The sequence below is a fragment of the Pan paniscus genome, chromosome 12 (assembly GCF_029289425.2).
Source record: "Pan paniscus chromosome 12, NHGRI_mPanPan1-v2.0_pri, whole genome shotgun sequence".
NCBI classification, from domain to species: domain Eukaryota; kingdom Metazoa; phylum Chordata; class Mammalia; order Primates; family Hominidae; genus Pan; species Pan paniscus.
Window position 1 is genome coordinate 102,160,680 of NC_073261.2, and position 20,013 is coordinate 102,180,692.

Below are 20,013 nucleotides of genomic sequence, written 5' to 3' on the forward strand. Positions count from 1 at the left end.
AGTGAGAGTCTGTCTCAGGAAAAAAAAAAAAAAAAAAAAAAAAAAGGAAAGAAATCTTGGGTCTTATATCCAAAAATCTTGAGTCTTACATTTGGTTACTTTTTTTTTTTTTTTTTTTTTTTTTTGAGACAGAGTTTCGCTGCTCTTGTCGCCCAGGCTGGAGTACAGTGGTGCAATCTCTGCTCACTGCAACCTCCGCCTCCCAGGTTCAAGCGATTCCCCTGCCTCAGCCTTCGGAGTAGCTGGGACTACAGGCGCCCGCCACCACGCCCAGCTAATTTTTGTATTTTTAGAAGAGGCGGGGTTTCACCATGTTGGCCAGGCTGGTCTCCAACTCCTGACCTCAGATGATCCACCTGCCTCGGCCTCCCAAAGTGCCGGGGTTACAAGCGTGAGCCACTGTGCCAGGCCGACATTTGGTTACGTTCATTAGGAAACACTAACTCCTCCCTCACCCCAATCAAAAGAAAGCCTTTCCCCTTGAAGAAGCTTCTTGTCAAGGGCAAACCTTGGGATACGGTGGCGACTTGAGTTGAATTCTGGTCTTTTGTGAGGAGACCAGGAACCGGGAGGGGAGAAAAGAGACAAATTCTGAGTAGGAGCTTCGCCTGTCCCTTGGCGAGGGGTGGGGAGGAAAGTTTAGCTTCGTCGTGCTATGCTCTATGGGGACAGAGTCTTCCTACTGCTCGGCGGAGTGTGGACTGTGACTAGCGTAGAGGGTGCTCCTCGTGGGCGCTCCGCGTGTGTTATGGAGGAGGGCGAGGAATGGTGAATGGATGACCGAGGGTATGGTTAAGTCCTCCAGGTCCCTGAGAAGGGTTCAAGAGGCCTGTAACAGACCCATGGGCAAGGGTGGGATCAACCTCCTTCCCACCTTCCACCCCCCAATTCCCAGAGAATTCGTTCCCCCAGATCAGTGGAGAAAACTTCGGCGAGTGAGAAGGTTCCAGGGAGAACCCCTTGGGGGGTGCAACAGGGATGTGGCAGGCACTGCTTGGGACTTTCCAAAACCCCGGGGTCTGCCGTGGCAGGAAAAGCACCACCCAAGCTCAGCATGTCACCTCGGGGAGGAGGAGCCAGGTGGGTCTGTGCAACTCCAGGAAGGGCTGCCAGGTCTGGGGCTTCGGGGCCTCCCCGAGGGCAGAGAGGAGGGCTTCGGACCCGACCGACTCGGAGCAGACCTTCAGGGTTCAATGCCCCGGAACTCCTGGGGCGAGGAGCCACGCCCGGGCAGTTTCGGGCTCCGGAGGGTGGGGAGTCGGTGCCCGGCAGCGGGCGGGCCGTCAGCTGCCCGGCCCGGCGCCTACCTCCCCGCCCCCCGGCTTCCTGCGGAGGCCGCGGCCGCCATGTTGTTGTGGGGCTGAGGCGGCGCCCGCGGAGCCCTGAGCCGCTGTGACGGGCTACGCAACAGGTTCGCGGGCGGCGGCCTGACGACCAAGCCAGCTGCAGTGGCGGCGACGGCGGCAGAGCAGGGTCTCCCCGCGCCTGCCCGCGCCCAGGCTGCCGGTGCTGAGGGACGCGGAGTCGCGCTGTGACGTGCGGGAGGCGCGGCGAGGGCGCCAGGTGGGTGAAGCCGCTAGCGGGGCTGCAGCAAGGCGCGGGGCAGGTGCGGGCGCCGCGCCCGCTGCCCGGAGGCTCTGCGGGTCGGGCTGAGGCGGCTGTGCGCTCCGCACGATGGGGACGGGTCCTCGGGAGTACGGGCGGCCCCCGAGCTAGGCCCCTGGCGGGCTCGGCCGTGCGGGGCGGAAACCTCCAGCCCCGGGTTCCTTCCTCTGCTGCCGGGCCGGGACAGACGCCGAGGGGGCCTGGGCTGGGCTGCCCCTTCCTTGCGGCCGAGCCCGGGTCCCTGGCCGCGGCCTCGTCTGGCAGGTGGCGGACGCCGGCGAGGGTCGGGGGTGGCGTGGCCCCCTCGCTTTCGGGGTGTGAGCAGAAGAGAGCTCTGGGGGCACCCGCACGCCTCCTCGGGGACCCATTTTATTTTCGCGGAGTTGGTTTTCCTTCCTGGCAAGGGTTGGTGCCGAATGTCAGGTGAGCCGCATCCCGGTGCGTCAAAGTAGCCCGAGTCACGAGAGGACAGTGGGCGGATGCTTGGCGTCCACCGCTCGCGTTCCTCCGGAGTTGGAAATGTTAAATTTACCTTCAGCGTTATTGACTTCCAGAATATACAGGAAGCACCGAGAGATGTAATCTCTCAGGCCAGATAAAGTTTATTTGTGTATTTATTTATTTATTTTTAAAGACGTCTGCATATGCATAGTGAGTGGGTAAACCGAGGCTGAAACTGCAGATGGCTTTGCATTCTATAGAAAGATGCTCCTTTTGGACTTACTAATTATGCGCCTTGTCGCTCCAGAATTACCAATGGCAAGTGTGCTTTATTTGAAACTTGTATTAATACTGAAATAGGAATATTTTTTGATGGAGCCAACCCCTTTACGATAGGAATTAAGGTTAGCATAGAAATGACTTGCTTTGCTCCATGCTTCTAGTTTGTCTCACTAGTGTTTGCTTGCTTACTCAGAAATAGGCAAGGTGTGACTTGAAATTTTACGTTGTTAGTGAGCTCAGTTTTAGGTAGCATAGCTCTTGTAGTTTAAAGCTTCTTAAGCGTTTCGAAAAATTGCGTCTCTCCCTGTGCTGGTTTGCTATATTGTTAATCAGTGATAAAACCTAAAAGCTACCTAGAAACATCGCATAAAACATTTACACGAATTAATAATGACGTCCTTCCAAATTTAAAGATACTGACAACTCTGATGTGTTTTCCTTTAGCTTTTTTTGGCTGTGCCTGTGACTCTCTTGTAATTTCAAAAGTAAATAAAGTGGATGTATTTTATGTTTTTGAAAACGTGGAAAAAATGTGCATTGCTGCTATTTTGATGTAATATTAATAAGCAGTTGAAAAGCTTGCATTTTTTCACCCTTCCATGCATTGATAACTATTCCCTGTGCCCACCTTTGTAATGAAAGGTAAACTCGTCCAAGAAAACTTGACCTGTACAGAATTACTAAGCAGGGAGTTACCATTGTTCAGTACATCTCAAGGCTAAAATCTTGATCTCTCCTGAATATGAGGAGGTGTGTTAGGCATGTTTTGGGGATTGGATTAATAGTGTTAAAAAATTTGTATTTTCACAAAAATAGCATGTACCCATCACCCAAACTCAGCAGCTTTCAAGAAGCTTTTCTTTTTTCTTTCTTATTTTAAAAAATCATTTAACCTTATGTAGTTAGTATATCTTTTTTAAAAAGTAGAAAATTTCTTATGTAACCTTAGGATTTTTAGTTTTAATGTAGAGTTTCACAAATTTCCATCTTTAGTAAGACAAAAGGATCACATATTGGCTGTCTCCTTCAACTATACTTTCTTCAGTATAAAATATGTTTACCATGGTTGTCATTTATTGAGCACGTAACTGCATGTTAGACTCTATGCTAAGTGTTCTACATAATCATTTAAAGCTCACTAAGGCCCTAGGAGTAATTATTATCCTCCCATCAAAAAGGTAAGTGAAATGTTAACCTGAAGTTTGACTACTTTAGGTCTCTGAGCTAGTAAGTACAATAGCCAGGTTTCAAACCAAGATCCTTTTAACTTCAGCACCTGTGCCTTATCTGGTAGAGTCATCTTGGTTCATACATTTAAAAAAGAGTTATCTATGTGCCGGGTGCCCTGGCTCATGCCTGTAATCCTAGCACTTTGGGAGGCCGAGGAGGGCGGATCACCAGGTCAGGAGTTTGAGACTGACCAATAAGGTGAAATCCTGTCTCTACTAAAAAATACAAAAAATTAGCCTGGCATGGTGGCGTGCGCCTGTAGTCCCAGGTACTCAGGAGGCTGAGGCAGGAGAATCGTTGAACCCGGGAGGCGGAGGTTGCAGTGAACCGAGATCGCACCACTGCACTCCAGCCTAGGCGACAGAGTGAGACTCCGTCTCAAACAAAAAAAAGAAAAAAAAAGTTATATGGGCATTCAGTAAAAAATATGTGTTGAGTGAATGAGTGAAAGTACGTATTAGTCCATTAAGTAGCATTTTTACATATTGTATTTACTTGTAAAACATTTATATTAAGTTCCAGAAATGATTCAGAATAAACGAGTTACATTACCAAAAATGTGATATATTTATTACCATCTAACGGTGCATTTTCTTTTTCTTTTTTTGGATTCAAGTTTTTTTAGTACCTTTTTTATTTATGGAAAAAATTTGTGAAAAAACTTTTTGAAGAAAGGCAGACTTTCTTGTGTGCCGATTTTTTTTTATTTCTTACAAAAAAAACAGGATATACGTGCAGAACGTACAGGTTTGTTACATAGGTATATGTGCACCGTGGTGGTTTGCTGCACCTATTCACCCGTCCTCTAAGTCCCCTTCCCTCATTTCCCCCCCACAACCGGTCCTGGTGTGTGTTGTTCCCCTCTCTGTGTCCATGTGTTCTCAATGTTCAACTCCCACTTATGAGTGAGAACATAGGGTGTTTGATTTTCTGTTCCTGTGTTAGTTTGCTGAGGATGATGGCTTCCAGTTTCGTCCATGTCCCTGCAAAGGACATGATCTCATTCCTTTTTATGGCTGCATAGTATTCCATGGTGTATGTATATCACATTTTCTTTATCCAGTCTATCATTGACGGGCATTTGGGTTGGTTTGGTGCCTTTGCTATTGTAAATAGTGCTGTAGTAAACATACGTGTGCATGTGTCTTTATAGTAGAATGATTTCTATTCCTTTGGGTATATACATTAATGAGATTACTGGGTCAAATGATATTTCTGGTTCTAGATCCTTGAGGAATTGCCATACTATCTTCCACTATGGTTGAACCAATTTACATTCCCAGCAACAGTGTAAAAGCGTTCCATTTTGCCACAGACTTGCCAGCATCTATTGTTTCCTGACTTTTTAATAATCACCATTCTGACTGGCATGAAATGGTATTTCATTGTTTTTGTTTTTGTTTTTGTTTTTGAGACGGAGTCTCACTCTTGTTGCCCAGTCTGGAGTGCAATGGCACGATCCCAACTCACTGCAACCTCTGCCTCCTGGGTTCAAGTGATTCTTCTGCCTCAGCCTCCTGAGTAGCTGGGATTACAGACGCCTGCCACCACGCCCTGCCAATTTTTGTCTTTTTAGTAGAGACATGTTGGCCAGGCTGGTCTAGAACTCCCAACCTCAGATGAGCCACCCGCCTCGGCCTCCCAAAGTGCTGGGATTACAGGCTTGAGCCACTGCACCCGGCCATCATTGTGGTTTTGATTTGCAGTTCTCTGATGATCAGTGATGTTGAGCCTTTTTTCATGTTTTTTGGCCTCAAAAATGTCTTCTTTTGAGAAGTGTCTATTCATATCCTTTGCCCACTTTTTGGTGGGGTTTTTTTTTTTCTTGTAGATATGTTTAAGTTCCTTGTAAATTCTGGATATTAGACCTTTGTCAGATGGATAGATTGCAAAAATTTTCTCCCATTCTGTGGGTTGCCTGTTCACTCTGATGATAGTTTCTTTTTTTCTTTTTTTTGAGACAGAGTCTTGCTCTGTCTCCCAGGCTGGAGTGCCGTGGTGCGATCTTGGCTCACCACAATCTCTGCCTACCAGGTTCACCTCCCAAGTAGCTGGGATTATAGGCATGTGCCACCACGTCCAGCTATTTTTTTTTTTTTTTTTTGAGATGGAGTCTCGCTCTTGTCCCCCAGGCTGGAGTGCAATGGTGCGATCTTGGCTCACTGCAACCTCAGCCTCCGGGGTTCAAGTGTGATTCTCCTGCCTCAGCCTCCCGAGTAGCTGGGATTACAGGCGCCTGCCACCATGCCCAGCTAATTTTTGTATTTTTAGTAGAGATGGGGTTTCACCATGTCCAGGCTGGTCTCAAATTCCTGACCTCAGGTGATCCACCCGCCTCGGCCTCCCAAAGTACTGGGATTACAGATGTGAGCCACCATGCCTGGCCTTTTTGTAATTTTTTTTAAATAGAGACAGGGTTTCACCATGCAGGCCAGGCTGGTCTGGAATTCCTGACCTCAGGTGATCCTCCGACCTCGGCCTCCTATAGTGCTGGGATTATAGGCATGAGCCACTGCACCCAGCCTGATGATAGTTTCTTTTGCTGTGCAGAAGCTCTTTAGTTTAATTAGATCCTATTTGTCAATTTTGGCTTTTGTTGCAATTGCTTTTGGCATTTTTGTCATGAAGTCTTTGCCCATGCCTATGTCCTGAATGGTATTGCCTAGGTTTTCTTCTAGGGTTTTATGGTTTTGGATTTTATATTTAAGTCTTTAATTCATCTCAAGTTAATTTTTGTATAAGGTGTAAGGAAGCGGTCCAGTTTCAGTTTTCTGCATATGGCTAGCCAATTTTCCCAGCACCATTTACAGAATAAGAGATCCTTTCCCCATTGCTTGTTTTTGTCTTGTTTGTTGAAGATCAGATGGTTGTAGATGTGTGGTGTTATTTCTGAGGTCTCTGTTCTGCTCCATTGGCTTATATGTCTGTTTTGGTACCAGTGCCATGCTGTTTTGGTTACTGTGTGCTGATTTTAAAGACAGGATTCCAAGTGTGAAGTAGAAAAATAAGAATGTTTATAATTAATTCTGTAAGTGGATAGATCTAAAGTTGAAGGTACATCAGAAATACTGTATTTTTTACTTGAGTTCATTTTTTGGATTTTGTAACATCCTACAGCTGTGGAGCGCAGAAACTAATGTTAGAGTTCTCTTGGGTAAAGTGTGAATATAGGTATTCTTGAGGAGGAGGAACTGAACTGGTCTTAAAGGATATGAGAGCAAAGAGGAAGTGGGAGAGGAAGGGAGGAAACTGAACAGAATTAGGACAGTTAATAGATCAAGAAATATGTATTTTCACAGCTCCAAGAGGGCAGCATATTTCATTTGCAGAATGTATAGTATTGTTTCAAAAGGTTCACTTAAAATATAATTTCATAGATACATCAGGACATTAAATGATTTATTTACTTGTGGAGCTATTCAGCAGTGGATTATGGCAGACATTTAGTGGATTAGGGGACTATTACCAGACGGTAAACATTTGTTTTGTTTAACTAACTGTTTCATATTTTTTAGATCATTTTCTTCACGAATGCGTATTCATTTTAGATAAAGTATATGTGATTTTAATAAAAATTTCATTTATTTTCATCATAACCATAGAGGATAAGAGTACAGCCTCTGAAGTTAGACCTGCTTCCAGCTCTGACACCAAATAACTGTATAATCTTGGGCAAGTTACTTTAATTCTCTTCAGCTTCTGTTTCCTTATGTGTAAAATGGGGAAATATTAGCTAGTTCCTAGTGTTGTTATATGTAATATAAAGTGCTTAGCACAGTGACTTCTGCTTAGTGTAAGTGCCTAATGTTACCTGTTGTTTTAACTTGGTTCAGTGAGAAATTTCAAACTAACCTAACATAGTTCTTATTTTGGTCTTTGTTTTACACCGTGACTGGAAAGGAAATTAGCCTTTTGCCCTTAATTTTTAATCTTACCATCGGAATAATCTATATAAGAAGGCTGAAAAGTAGGGTAGAACAGACCCACAATCCCACTGGGCTCAATTTCCAAATTTGTTTTTAACATTCTCAAGGGGCCTATGAAAATGTTTAGTGAAGCCTTCTTTAAAGTGTCGTTTATCTTGGGCCAGCCCCACAGTTGGTGATGGCCCTGGGCCTGAGACCCTTCCAGGATGGGCCTGGTGATGGTATCAGTGATAATGAGGTAACCATGATAACATGTAACAACTTGTAGTGTAGGGCTTGGCACTTAGTAAATATTGATGATTGATGGCTGCTGTTTTAATTTTCATAATAAATATGCACATTTATATCAAAATGTAAGTTTTAAATTGTAAGAACATAAGCAGTTTCCATGTTATTATGTGGTCTAACTGAACTTGATCACAAAATAGCTTTATTGAGATTTAATTCACATATCATATGAATTTGATTTTAAGTGGAAGCATGATACTTGGCTTAGTATATTCCTTTATTTTTGGACATTCATTTTTAGTTTTTTTCAATGATTACTAATGCTGCCATATCTTTGTAATTAAAGCATTTCCCACATTTACTGTTATTTCCTTATGACAGATTCCCAGAAGTGAAATTATTGCTTTATAGGATATGAATGTTGGTGGGACTCTTGATATATGTTTTCACTGTGCCTTCTGAAGAGTGATACCAATGCGTATTCCCATGGGCTGTACCTGCAAGCACCCTATTTAATTCACCTTTGCTAGCCCTGGGTATTGGCCAGTGTTTTGTTTTGTTTTGTCTTTGAGACAGGGTCTGGCTCTGTTGCCCAGGCTGGAGTGCAGTGGCGGGATCTCAGCTCACTGCCATCTCAGCTCACTGCAACCTCCTTCTCCTGGGCTCAAGCCATCCTCCCACCTCAGCCTCCCGCTGGGACCAACTAATTTTTTTGTAGTTTTTATTGAGGCAGGTTTACACCATGTTTCCCAGGCTGGCTTCAAACTCCTGAGTTCAGACGATTCGCCCCCACTCAGCCTCCCAAAGTGCTGGGATTACAGGCATGAGCCACTGTGGGTAGCCTCGTTTTCTTAATTATTAGTGATGTTAACATTTATTAACTACTTTTATTTCTTCTGTTTCTTCTTTCGTAGATTATTTATTTGAGGTCTTAGTGTTTTCGTTATCTATTTTAATAGCCCTATGTACATTAAAAATATTAACTGCTTATCATGTGTTGTGATTTTTCCCCATTTACCTTTTGTTTTCAAGGAAGTTTTAAATATTTGTTATATAGATGATATAGAATCTGCTTATTCTTTCTTTTGTTTTCTTGTATGGCTTCAAAACTTAAAAGTTGTCTTTGTTTCAAAGAGGTGATGTTTTACTTGAAAGTGAAGCATCTGTCTGAATTTCTTTCCCTCTGTACTTTTTATTCATGTAAAGTAAATAGTTTTGCTGTAATATTTAGTTCTGATATGAGACAGATGACAATAGGCTAAATATTATCAGCCCCCCTTGGACCCCTTATAGGAATGCAGGCTGAGTCACAAGCTATTCTTAGGTATTTTTATCCCCCTTTGTGTGGGTGAATTGTCTTGTTCAGAGTTGTTGACTATTCTTCAAAAATTGGTTTGATTTAAATCTTCAATAGAATTTGAGTACTAACCACTTCAGTATTAGTTTGCTATTCCTGTCCTTTTATGTCTCCTGGCTTATTGGTTGATTTTTTTGAAGGCTAAACTCAATATTTATAAAAATCTGAGCTTATAATTTGTGTTTAAAAATCTAAACTGAGGTTGCTAAATTGCAGAACTAGAATTAAGAACTAAGTTTGTATAGAGAAGTTATCCTCTTTGAGGCTTTTAGGTCTTAATGCTTTGTATATTTGGGACCCTAAGCCTCTAGATAGAAATGATAACTTTTTTCTCAAATATTGATTAAAGTGAGAAAAACATGTCCTTTTATTAATAATTGGTACAACTCTAATTTGTTTCAGTAAAACAAATTAGATTAGTGATTAGTGATTGTGATTACAACTAAAAGTTGATTAGTGATTATAATTAAAATAATGTTGAAATAATTGTTGTAATAATCATCATTTATGGACACCTTCTATGTGCCAGATGTTTTCCAGACATGACATCTAAGCCTTTAAATAACCTGGCATTTAGGTACGATTACAGTAGTACTTTGCTTATCTGCAAGGAATACATTCCAAAACCCCTAGTGGTTGCCTGAAACCATGGATGGTACAGAAACCTATATACACTATGTTTTTCCCTATATATACATACCTATGATAAGGTTTAATTTATAAATTAGGCACAGTAAGAGATTAATAATAATAAAATTGAACAATTATAACAATATACTGTTAACAATTTCACAGATATAAGACTTGTTCTTACTGTAGATCTTAGCAACCTCAGCATACAATTTTTTCCCTTCTATATTAAGTTGAGAACTTTCACCTTTTCACTTGAAGGAAGTGGCTTCTCCTTGGCATATCCGAATTGCCAGCCTCACTACTCTTGCACTTTGGGGTCATTATTAAGTAAAATAAGGGTTACTTGAACACAAGCACTGTGATACTGTGACAGTCGGTCTGATAACTGAGACAGCTACTAAGTGACTAATGGGCAGGCAGCATAGACACAGTGGATACACCCTGGACAAAGGGATGGTTTTCATCCTGGTTGGGACAGAGGCGGGCAATGCAGGATTTTACCATGCTACTCAGGATGGTGCACAATTAAAAATTTATGAATTGTTTATTTCTGGAATTATCCATTTTGTATTTTGAGACCATGGTTGACCACAGGTAACTGAAACTTCAGAAAGTGAAACTGCAGATAAGGGGGTCTACTGTATCCACATTATTTGGTTAGGAAATTGAAGCTATGTCATGTGCAAGTCCACAAAGCTAGGAAGTACTTGCACTGGGATTCAAACTCAAGTTGCTGGGTTTGTCTTCTGTGCAGTTGAAAGAATGCTAACCTGTGCTTATTAAAGAATATTTTAGTGCCTACCATGTGACTGACTGCTGGGCACTAGGTATATGAAGTTAAAGAGCCATTCAGGAGCTCACAGTCTAATAGAAGCGGGGCAGGCGTGAAAACAAAAGTAACAATACTAGCTGGTATGTAGTTTAATGAGATAATACAAGACAAAATGGGACTGTGGCAAAGGGAGCTATTATTAGTGGAAGTGTCACTCAGAAGGCAGGTAGTTCCACAGGTGCAAAGAGCAGGGGCATGGGAATAAGATCAAATGGAGGTGGAGGTGGGGAGGTTGAAATACCTGGTAGGGTAGGCGGAAGATAGAGCCTAAAACACCTTGTATGTCACGTGAATAGATTTTTTAAAAACAGCTTTATTGAGATACATATTATAACATTTTCATCGTTCTTAAAAGAACCTCCTATACCCAATAGCAGTCACTTTCCATCTCCCTCAACACCCCTAGCTCTAGGTAGCCACTAGTCTACTTTCTGTGTCTATGAAATTGCCTATCCTAGACATTTCATATAAATGGAATTATACAATATATGGTCTTTTGTGACTCACTTCTTTTACTTACCATAGTGTTTTCAAGATTCATCAATGTTATAGCATAGATCAGTACTTCATTCCTTTTTATGGCCAAATAATATTTTATGGATTATATGGATATACCACATTTTGTTTATTGTTTATTCATTCATCCATCTGTAGTTGATGGACATTTGCTTCCACTCGGTTGCTTCTACTTTTTGGCTATTGTGAATAATGCTGCTGTGAGCATTTGTGTACAGGTTTTGGTATATGTTTTTATTTATCTTGGGTTCATACTGAGGGGTGGAATTGCTGACTTAACATGGTAACCTATGTTTAACATTTTGAGGAAATTCTGAATTGTTTTCCAAAGCAGTTGATCTATTTTATATTCCCACCAGTGATGTATGTGGGTTCCAGTTTAGGAGGTTAATTTTATACTATTGGTGAGCCATTACTCAGAATCACAGTGGAAAAATTGTTGAAAATTATTGGCTTAGATTAATGCTTCCTCAGTATGGTCCAAGACACTCACTAGATCAGAAGCTTTTCCTAATGGATCATGAACCAGAAATACAAGTCGTCTCCTCAGTTCTCAGGGGCTATTGTTATTCCATTCCCATAACCTCTGATATTTATGTGTTAGAATAGGCTACCTACCAATAATCTGAGTTACTAAGGATTACTGAAATTTAGTATTCACAACTAAAATTAGCTGGTTTCTAGAACTTACCGAGGGCTCTAGTTTAGTTTTCTTCTAAGAAATCTGTCAGCTATACCATGCTTTGGCAGCACTAGAAAATTAGTACTATGCATGCCCACACTCAGAAGATATTTTCACTACATCAGTGGTGTTGTCTCAAATTGGCTGTGGTTCTAGTTGCTGTTATTTTTGGATTAATACAATTGTAGAATTAATGTTACATTTAAATTTTTGTGGACTATTTTGCCCTTGTGTACTTGTTACATTGCTACAATTCTTCATTAGGGAGTTATTTTTGCACTAGAAAATGGGAGGAGGTAGGTAGGCTGGATCTCTTATCCTACTTAGGTGGGTGATGGTTAGAATAGTTTGGGAATGAGGCTGCTGCTCGGCCTATGGAGTAGCCATTCTTTTATTCCTTTAAAAAATAGTTTGGGAATGAGTGGATTACATAATTGGAAGGGTCTTTCCCACTTCATTATCTTTTTTTAAGAATGAGGGTTTGTGTATGTTATCATTAAACATTTAAGCTATGGAACACATGAATTGTCTGAAAGTCTACAGTTGGCTTTGGAGGTGTGAAACCTTCAGAATTATGTGCCAGATTTTGTACATTTGTGTTTTTCCAGGGAGAACAACCATAGGTTTTATCAGATTAAAATAAAAAAGTCTATGACCACTCAAATTAAAGAATTCAGGTTGATGAAAAGAATTTGTAAATTTGTGGTTTGAAATATTTGGGGGAAGTGAGACCTTGCTTTGGTTAGGTGGTGTTGTGAGTGAAGGATGTTTTCTGGGTATGCTATTGGTTTTAGTGTAACAAATTCCATGTTACAATATCTCTATTTTATTTTTTCCTGGTAATTTTTTTCCCTGTTAGATTTTGGAGTTTGCTTTAAAAAAATTCTCATTGCATATTGATGATGATGATAATGATGATGATGATGATTATTGTTGTTGTTGTAGAGACAGAATCTCACTATGTTGCTCAGACTGGTCTCAAACTCCTGAGCTCAAGCTGTCATCCTGCCTTGGCCTCCAACAGTGCTGGGATTACAGGGGTGAGCCACTGCAACTGGCCCACATTTATTATTATTTTATGTTTGCTTTCTTGGATGATTGTTTTGATATTATATTCAAAAGTGCTATTTTTTTTGCAGCGATAGTATACTTTATTTGTAGTAATTGAAGTATATTGGTAATTTTTTAAAAAACTTCAAATTGGCTTGATAGCATAGGAAAATGGACGAATGCTTTTCTGCCCGTTAGCTGCTACTTTGAATTTCTTTACTCTTTTATTCTGTTAGCCTTTTGGTTGAGATCTGAAACTACCAATCACAGATAAAAGTTATTCCCATGCAGGCCCTTATGGGGTATGGCATCAGCTTAGATGCCAGGCTCTGTCTGCCCCTGCAATAGGGTGTGTTTGTTGTAGTGTACTTTTCCTCTTTAGTTTTTAGCACTGGATGTAGCATGACTGGATTTGAGATGAAATGGTAATTTCAGTTAAATGCTTTTAGTAAAAGAGACTTGTTATTTATTATTGTTTATAGTAGACTGAAAAATAGACAAGGGCTGCCGGGTGCTGTGGCTCATGCCTGTAATCCTAGCACTTTGGGAAGCTGAGGGGGGTGGATCACTTGAGGTCAGGAGTTCGATACCAGCCTGGCCAACATGGTGAAACTTTGTCTCTACTAAAATGTCTCTACAAAAAGTACAAAAAATTAGTTGGGCATGGTGGCAGGCACCTGTAATCCCAGCTACTTGGGAGGCTGAGGCAGGAGAATCGCTTGAACCCAGAAGGTGGAGGTTGCAGTGAGCTGATATTGCGCCTCTGCACTCCAGCTTGGGCAAAAAAAAAAAAAAAAAAAAAAAATCATAGTATTTGAAAAACTAGTTATAAGTTTACCATAGCCTTCTCTTTACTGAAGAGTAAGATCTTTACTGAGATCTTAGTATTTGTTTTTCACTTTTAATTTTTATTTATTTTTATAGATATAGGGTCTCACTGTTGTCCAGCTGGAGTTCAGTCTCATGTTCATAGCTCACTGTAATCTCGAACTCTTGGGTTCAAGTGATCCTCCCACCTCAGTCTCCTGAGTAGCTAGGACTATAGATGCACACCACCCATCACACCCAGCTAATTTTAAAATTATTGGTAGAGATGGGGTCTCACTATGTTCCTAGGCTGGTCTTGAACTCCCAGCCTCGAATGATTCTCCCGCGTTGGCCTCCCAAAAGCGCTAGGATTACAAATATTAGCCACTGTGTTTAGCCTTATCTGTTTTTAATTGTTTAACATTTTGGTATATGTGGTTCATGTAAGATTAAAAAAAAAAAGAAAACCCAAATTTACATTCATATTCTACAATTTTTTTTTTGAGATGACATTTCGCTCTTATTGCCCAGGGTGGAGTGCAATGGTGCGATCTCAGCTCACCGCAACCTACGCCTTCTGGGTTCAAGCGATTTTCCTGCCTCAGCCTACCGAGTAGCCGGGATTACAGGCATGTGCCACTACGCATGGCTAATTTTGTATTTTTAGCAGGGACGGGGTTTCTCCTTGTTGGTCAGGCTGGTCTCGAACTCCCGACCTCAGGTGATCCACCTGCTTCAGCCTCCCAAAGGGTTGGGATTACGGGCGTGAGCCCCAGTGCCTGGCCTACAGTTTGTATTTTTTTTTAATTAAGTTATATAATAAACATATCCTATCTCCTATAGCCTTGAAATTGTCATTTGTAATAGGTAAATAATATTCTGAGTGAATGTAACTTTAATTTTTTGCTTCTTTCTCTATTTTTGGATAAATTAGCTTATTTGTATTTTTTCTAATATTGGTAAAACTGTACTATGCATCCTTGCAATCTATTTTTGTTCTTTAGATTTTTTCTTAAGATAAATTTCTGCTGGTTGCAGTGGCTCACGCCTGTAATCCTAGCACTTTGGGAGGCTGAGGTCGGCAGATCACAAGGTCAGGAGTTCAAGACCAGCCTGGCCAATATGGTGAAACCCTGTCTCTACTAGTACAAAAAAAATTAGCTGAGCGTGGTGGCGGGTGCCCGTAGTAGCAGCTACTCGGGAGGCTGAGGTAGGAGAATCACTTGAAACCGGGAGGTGGAGGTTGCAGTGAGCCGAGATCGTGCCACTGCACTCCAGCCTAGGTGACAGAGCGAGACTCCATCTCAAAAAAAAAAAAAAAAAAAAGATAAATTTCCATGTGGATCAAGTGGGTATTTTGTTTTTAATGAATGTGGTCAAAATTAGAGGCACATATTTACCTATACTCTTCTACTTCTGAGGTATTTGCTTTTTATAAAATTGATAGGCTTAATTATTTTTTAAACAGTTTTAAATTTACAGAAAAATGGAGCAAATAGAACAGAGTTCCCATATATCCCTTCATGTACCCCACACATAGTTTCCACTATTATTAATATCTTATATCAGTATGGTACATATGTTAGGAATAATGAACAATACTGATTGTATTATGATTAACTGAAGTCTATGCATTATTTCAGTTTCCTTAGTTTTTATTTAATATCCTTGTTCTGTTCCAGGTCACCACATTACATTTAGCTGTCATGACTCCTTAGGCTCCTCTTAGTTGTGACAGTTGCTTAGACTTTCCTTGTTTTTGATGACTTTGACAGTTTTGAGAGGTTACTGGACAGATATTGTAGGAGATATATAAATATATTGTAGGTATATTGGAATTTGATGATTTGTCATGCTTGGACTAAGTTAGTGAATTTTTAGGAGGAAGATGACAAAGGCAAAATGATATTTTCATCTTATCAAGAGCACATACTGTCTGCATGCTTTATGACTGTTGATGTTGACCTTGACCAGCTGGCTAAAGTAGTGTTTGTCAAGTTTTTCCTCTCTACAGTTAATCCCCCACCCTCCTTTCTGTGCTATACTCTACGTAGCCTTCTGCCTTTCCATCTTTATGGGCTGGGATACAGTCTTAGAAGTCATATAGATAAGAAGGGTAGACACTGCTAGACATCGCAAGTGGTGGTGGTAGAAGGGTAGCGCAAACAATTTGGACTCATATCCATTTCTTCACTCCAAAATAAAATCCACGTAGATCAAATATATACATAAAACCCTTAAATCATAGAGGTACTAGAATAAAATATAGGACAATTTTCTGGTATAAGACCTGGTATGAGACAGGCCTTTCTTTGTATGACAAGACACTCACTAGTCATAAAAGAAAGACCAACAAATTTAAATTGGTATAATGAAAGATGCCCTAAAATTAAAAGACAAACAAGCTACATTAAAAGCATTTATAGCATATGTTACAGGTAAAAGCTTACTATTAATATAATATCTATTATTGTAATGCATAGAAAAAGATCCATGGATACAGGTCATGTTGTTAACAACACTGGGTATTTTAAGAGACTGATGGGGAAGGATGGTCAAAAGAATTGGCTTTATTTGTATGTTTTAAGTTTTTACAATGAGAATATTAATGTATTATGTGTCTATTAAAAATAAATTTTGATCTATCCATCCTGTTGAATATTATGTAGAATTGAATGTGGTATTTCTGATGGGTATTATCTTAGAAGAAGGTTTAGACAATGTAAAATACATATGGGTATATATACGTTTATATAATATGTAAAAGGCTGTGAGAATGTACTTCAGTGGCTGATATGGTTATCTTGGAGATGGTATTGTGAGTGAGGTAATAAAGAATGACTGTCATGTTTTGCTCTTCATAATTGTACATTATTTGAAGCCTTTGCTCTTAAATTATTTGTACAGTAAAAATAAAAATATAGGGGAAAAAAGGCTGAAATGGGGGAAATCTGAGCTCTCACATATAAAGATCCTATAGAACCACACTATCCCATACAGTAGCCTTTAACATGTGGTTAATCAGCACTTGAAATGTGGCTAGTTCTATATTGAGAAGTACTCTAAGTGTATAATAAGTGTAAAAGCTGGAGTTTGAAGACTACAAAAATGTAAAATGTCATAAGAATTTTTATACTGATCATATGTTGAGATGATAATATTTAGATATGAACTAATTAAAATATATTAATACAGATTTTACCCGTTTATTTTTACTTTTTATTTATTTTTTTGAAATGTAGTCTCACTCTATTATCCAGGCTGGAATGCACTGGCGCAATCTGGGCTCACTGCAACCTCTGCCTCTCAGATTCAAGCGATTGTCCTGCCTTAGCTTCCTGCGTAGCTGAGATTACAGGTGCCCGCCACCACGCCCAGCTAATTTTTATATTTTTAGTAGAGATGGAGTTTTACCATGTTGGACAGGCTGGTCTCGAACTCCTGACCTCAGGTGATCCACCTGCCTCAGCTTCCCAAAGTGCTGGGATTACCGGCGTGAGCCACTGCACCTGGCCTAATTTTACTTTTTAAAATGTGGCTACTAGAACATTTAAAATTACATTATGTAGTTTGTGTTGCATTTCCATTGAACAGCATGCTATAGAAAATGGGCAAAATAAATGAATAGGCAATTCATAGGAGAAATATACATGATATATGAAAAATGCGGAGTTCTCTAATGATCAGAGAAATGAAAATTTAGAAAAAATTTGCCTCTCAGGTTGGCAATACATAAAATAATTGTTCATACCAAATATTGGCAAGATTATACAGAAACAAGTTCACACCAATGGGAATATAAAATGGTACTATTAATAAATTTTGGAAAGCAACTTGATACCCATTAATTCTACTTCTAGAAGTATTGTCCTACCTAAATACTCAGTGTATATATGAGGATGTTCAAAGTAGTATGGTTTGTTAAGCAAAAAACTGGAAACCGTCTTAATGTCCACCAGTGGAAGATAGCTTAATTTCTGATACATCCATATAATAAAATGCTGTACACCTATTTAAAAGGATATGATTGATGTATTATATATTGCTATGGAAGGATATCTGTAATATGTGTAATGAAAATAATAGAATATTAATTGGTTAGCATAATTTTATTTGGGTTTGAAAAATAACATGTTTGTTTATATATGCATAAAATAAATCTGGAAAAACAAATACCAAACTGTTAACTGTGGTAATCAGGACTGGGTCTTCAGGTTCACCCCTCCTCCCCTGTCTGTGGAGTCTGCTTAGTAAGTTTTTCATGTTTGAGATTTTTGTGGAGCATGTGCTTATAAATTACATTTATTTGGAGAGGAAAGCTTAGTTAAGGGAAATAATGTTTGTGGAAAATTGCTTAGAGGAAATGGAGTATATTACTGGTATAGGTACTCTAAAATGTCTTTTGAATTAAGTCAGAGTTAGAGGGTTGTGTCTCTAAACCCCATCTTATTGGTGTTATGCTATCAGCCTGTATTGAGAGACTTTATAGGTAAAGTCCAATTTAGGCTGTTTGGTATTATCTATTAAAATTAGAATGTTCATTCTCTCTAACCTGCTACTTCCACTTCTGGAATTTATCTTTGGAAGCACATATCTGTCCACAGACCTATATTTACACACATGTATGAAGAATGTTTATTGTAGCATTAATTGTAACATTTGTTAAAATGAATGCACATGAAGGGAAATATTCTAGGCAGTGGTTACAGTACAAGCAAAAGCAGAGTAACTAGTGTGGTCTGGAAAAATAGAAGATTACTTATTCACTGTGAAAAATTGGTAACATGAAAAAAGCAGAACAATGAAGTATGACTTCATTTGTGTAAAAGTGGTATTTGCTAGTGTATAAATAGGAAATATCCGGAACAATCTATTCAAAACTGCTAATGATTGTTTTCTTGGTAATGGACTTTCACTTTCTATTATATATATATTTTTTAATGTTTAATTTTTCAGGTTGTTTTAAGGATCTTATGCTAATTGACATTTGTATCAGCTAGGCATTAACATTGTACTTATTTTTGTATCTATCGTTATGGTTCCTTGCATTGTTGTTAGCCTTTCACTATTTTTTTTTTTTTTTTTTTGAGATGGGGTCTCACTCTGTTACTCAGGCTGGAGTACAGTGGCACGATCTTGACTCACTGCAACCTCCATCTTACAGACTCAAGCAGTCCTCCCTCCTCAGCCTCCTGAGTACTTGGGACCACAGGCACATGCCACCTCGCCTGGCTAATTTTTTTTATTTTTGGTAGAGAGGGGTTTCACTGTGTTGCCCAGGCTGGTCTTGAACTCCTGAGCTCAAGGTGATCCACTTGCCTCGGCCTCCCAAGTGCTAGGATTACAGGCATGAGCCACTGTGCCAGGCCAGCCCTTCACTATTTCATGTGAGTAAGTAATCTATTTTTCCAGACCACACTAGTTACTCTGCTTTTGCAGAGTAACCTCTGCCTAGAATGTTTTCCTTCACATTCATTCATTTTAACAAATGTTTTGATGTGTAGGGCCTAAGCTGATTTGAATGCAAGCTGAAATGCACATATCTGGTTGAGTCATGGGAACTGACTTGCATGTGTCTTTCTCTTTTATGGCTTGAAGAGGAGAGAAATTTGTGCTTAGACACTTGAGGGCCTACGAGATCAAGGAGTCTGTCCTTAGCTCTGCCCTTTGGACTGCTGTCTGAGCCTAAAGAAGAGAGACAAAGAAAGCTTGCATTGGGAGGCTGAGGTGGGAGGATCACTTGAGCTTAGGAGTTTGAGACCAGCCTGGGCAACATAGGGAGACTGCACCTCTATAAGAAATTTTAAAAATTAGCCGGGCTTGGCAGCGTGCTCTTGTGGTCCCAGCCGCTTGAAAAGCTGAGGTGGGAGAATCACGTGAGCCTGGGAGGTCGAGGCTGCAGTGCACCGTGATTATGCCACTGCACTCCAGCCTTGGCAACATTGACTGTCTCAAAAAGATTATATATCTCTAAAAGAAAAGAAAAATGGTAGAAGAAAATCTGTACCTTCTCAACTGCTCTTTCTTCTGCTTCTAAACTTATGTATGCCTTTGTTCATTCTTACTCCCCTTCCTGAACTTCATTCTCAGAGACAGAAATATCTGTCCCAGGTTCTAACTTCGTGTTCTAGAGCTGTCTACTACTTCTTTTTCTGGCCCTAACTTCCATTAGGTAACTTCTCTTCCATCTCCTTTTTGTAAATTAAATCTTTATTTTTTTTTTTTTGTCTAAAAATAGTTTTGTTCTGTCACCTAAAAACTAAAGCCTTATAATAACTCTGCCTCCCTTTCTTAAATCTTACCTTTTTTCCTATGTATTTTTTGAGAGGAAATCTTGCTCTGTCGCCCAGGCTGGAGGGCAGTGGTGCGATCTTGGCTCCCTGCAACCTCCACCTCCCAGGTTCAAGCTATTCTCCCGCCTCAC

At 40.2% G+C, this 20,013-nt stretch overlaps 1 protein-coding gene across 11 annotated transcripts in view; it reads left to right on the forward strand.

The window, feature by feature from the left end:
- The first annotated feature begins 1,064 nt into the window (after positions 1-1,064).
- Positions 1,065-20,013, forward strand: part of ITSN2 (intersectin 2) — a 154,970-nt gene continuing 136,021 nt past the window's right edge. For 9 of the 11 annotated variants that reach the window (XM_003827025.6, XM_008952389.5, XM_003827024.7 and 6 more), the window contains exon 1: positions 1,065-1,563. The gene's annotated coding sequence lies outside the window, so the exon portion shown is untranslated. Of the gene's footprint in view, positions 2,029-20,013 lie in introns of all 11 variants that reach the window. The other 2 variants (XM_008952388.4, XM_055108166.2) reach the window with 1 other exon arrangement.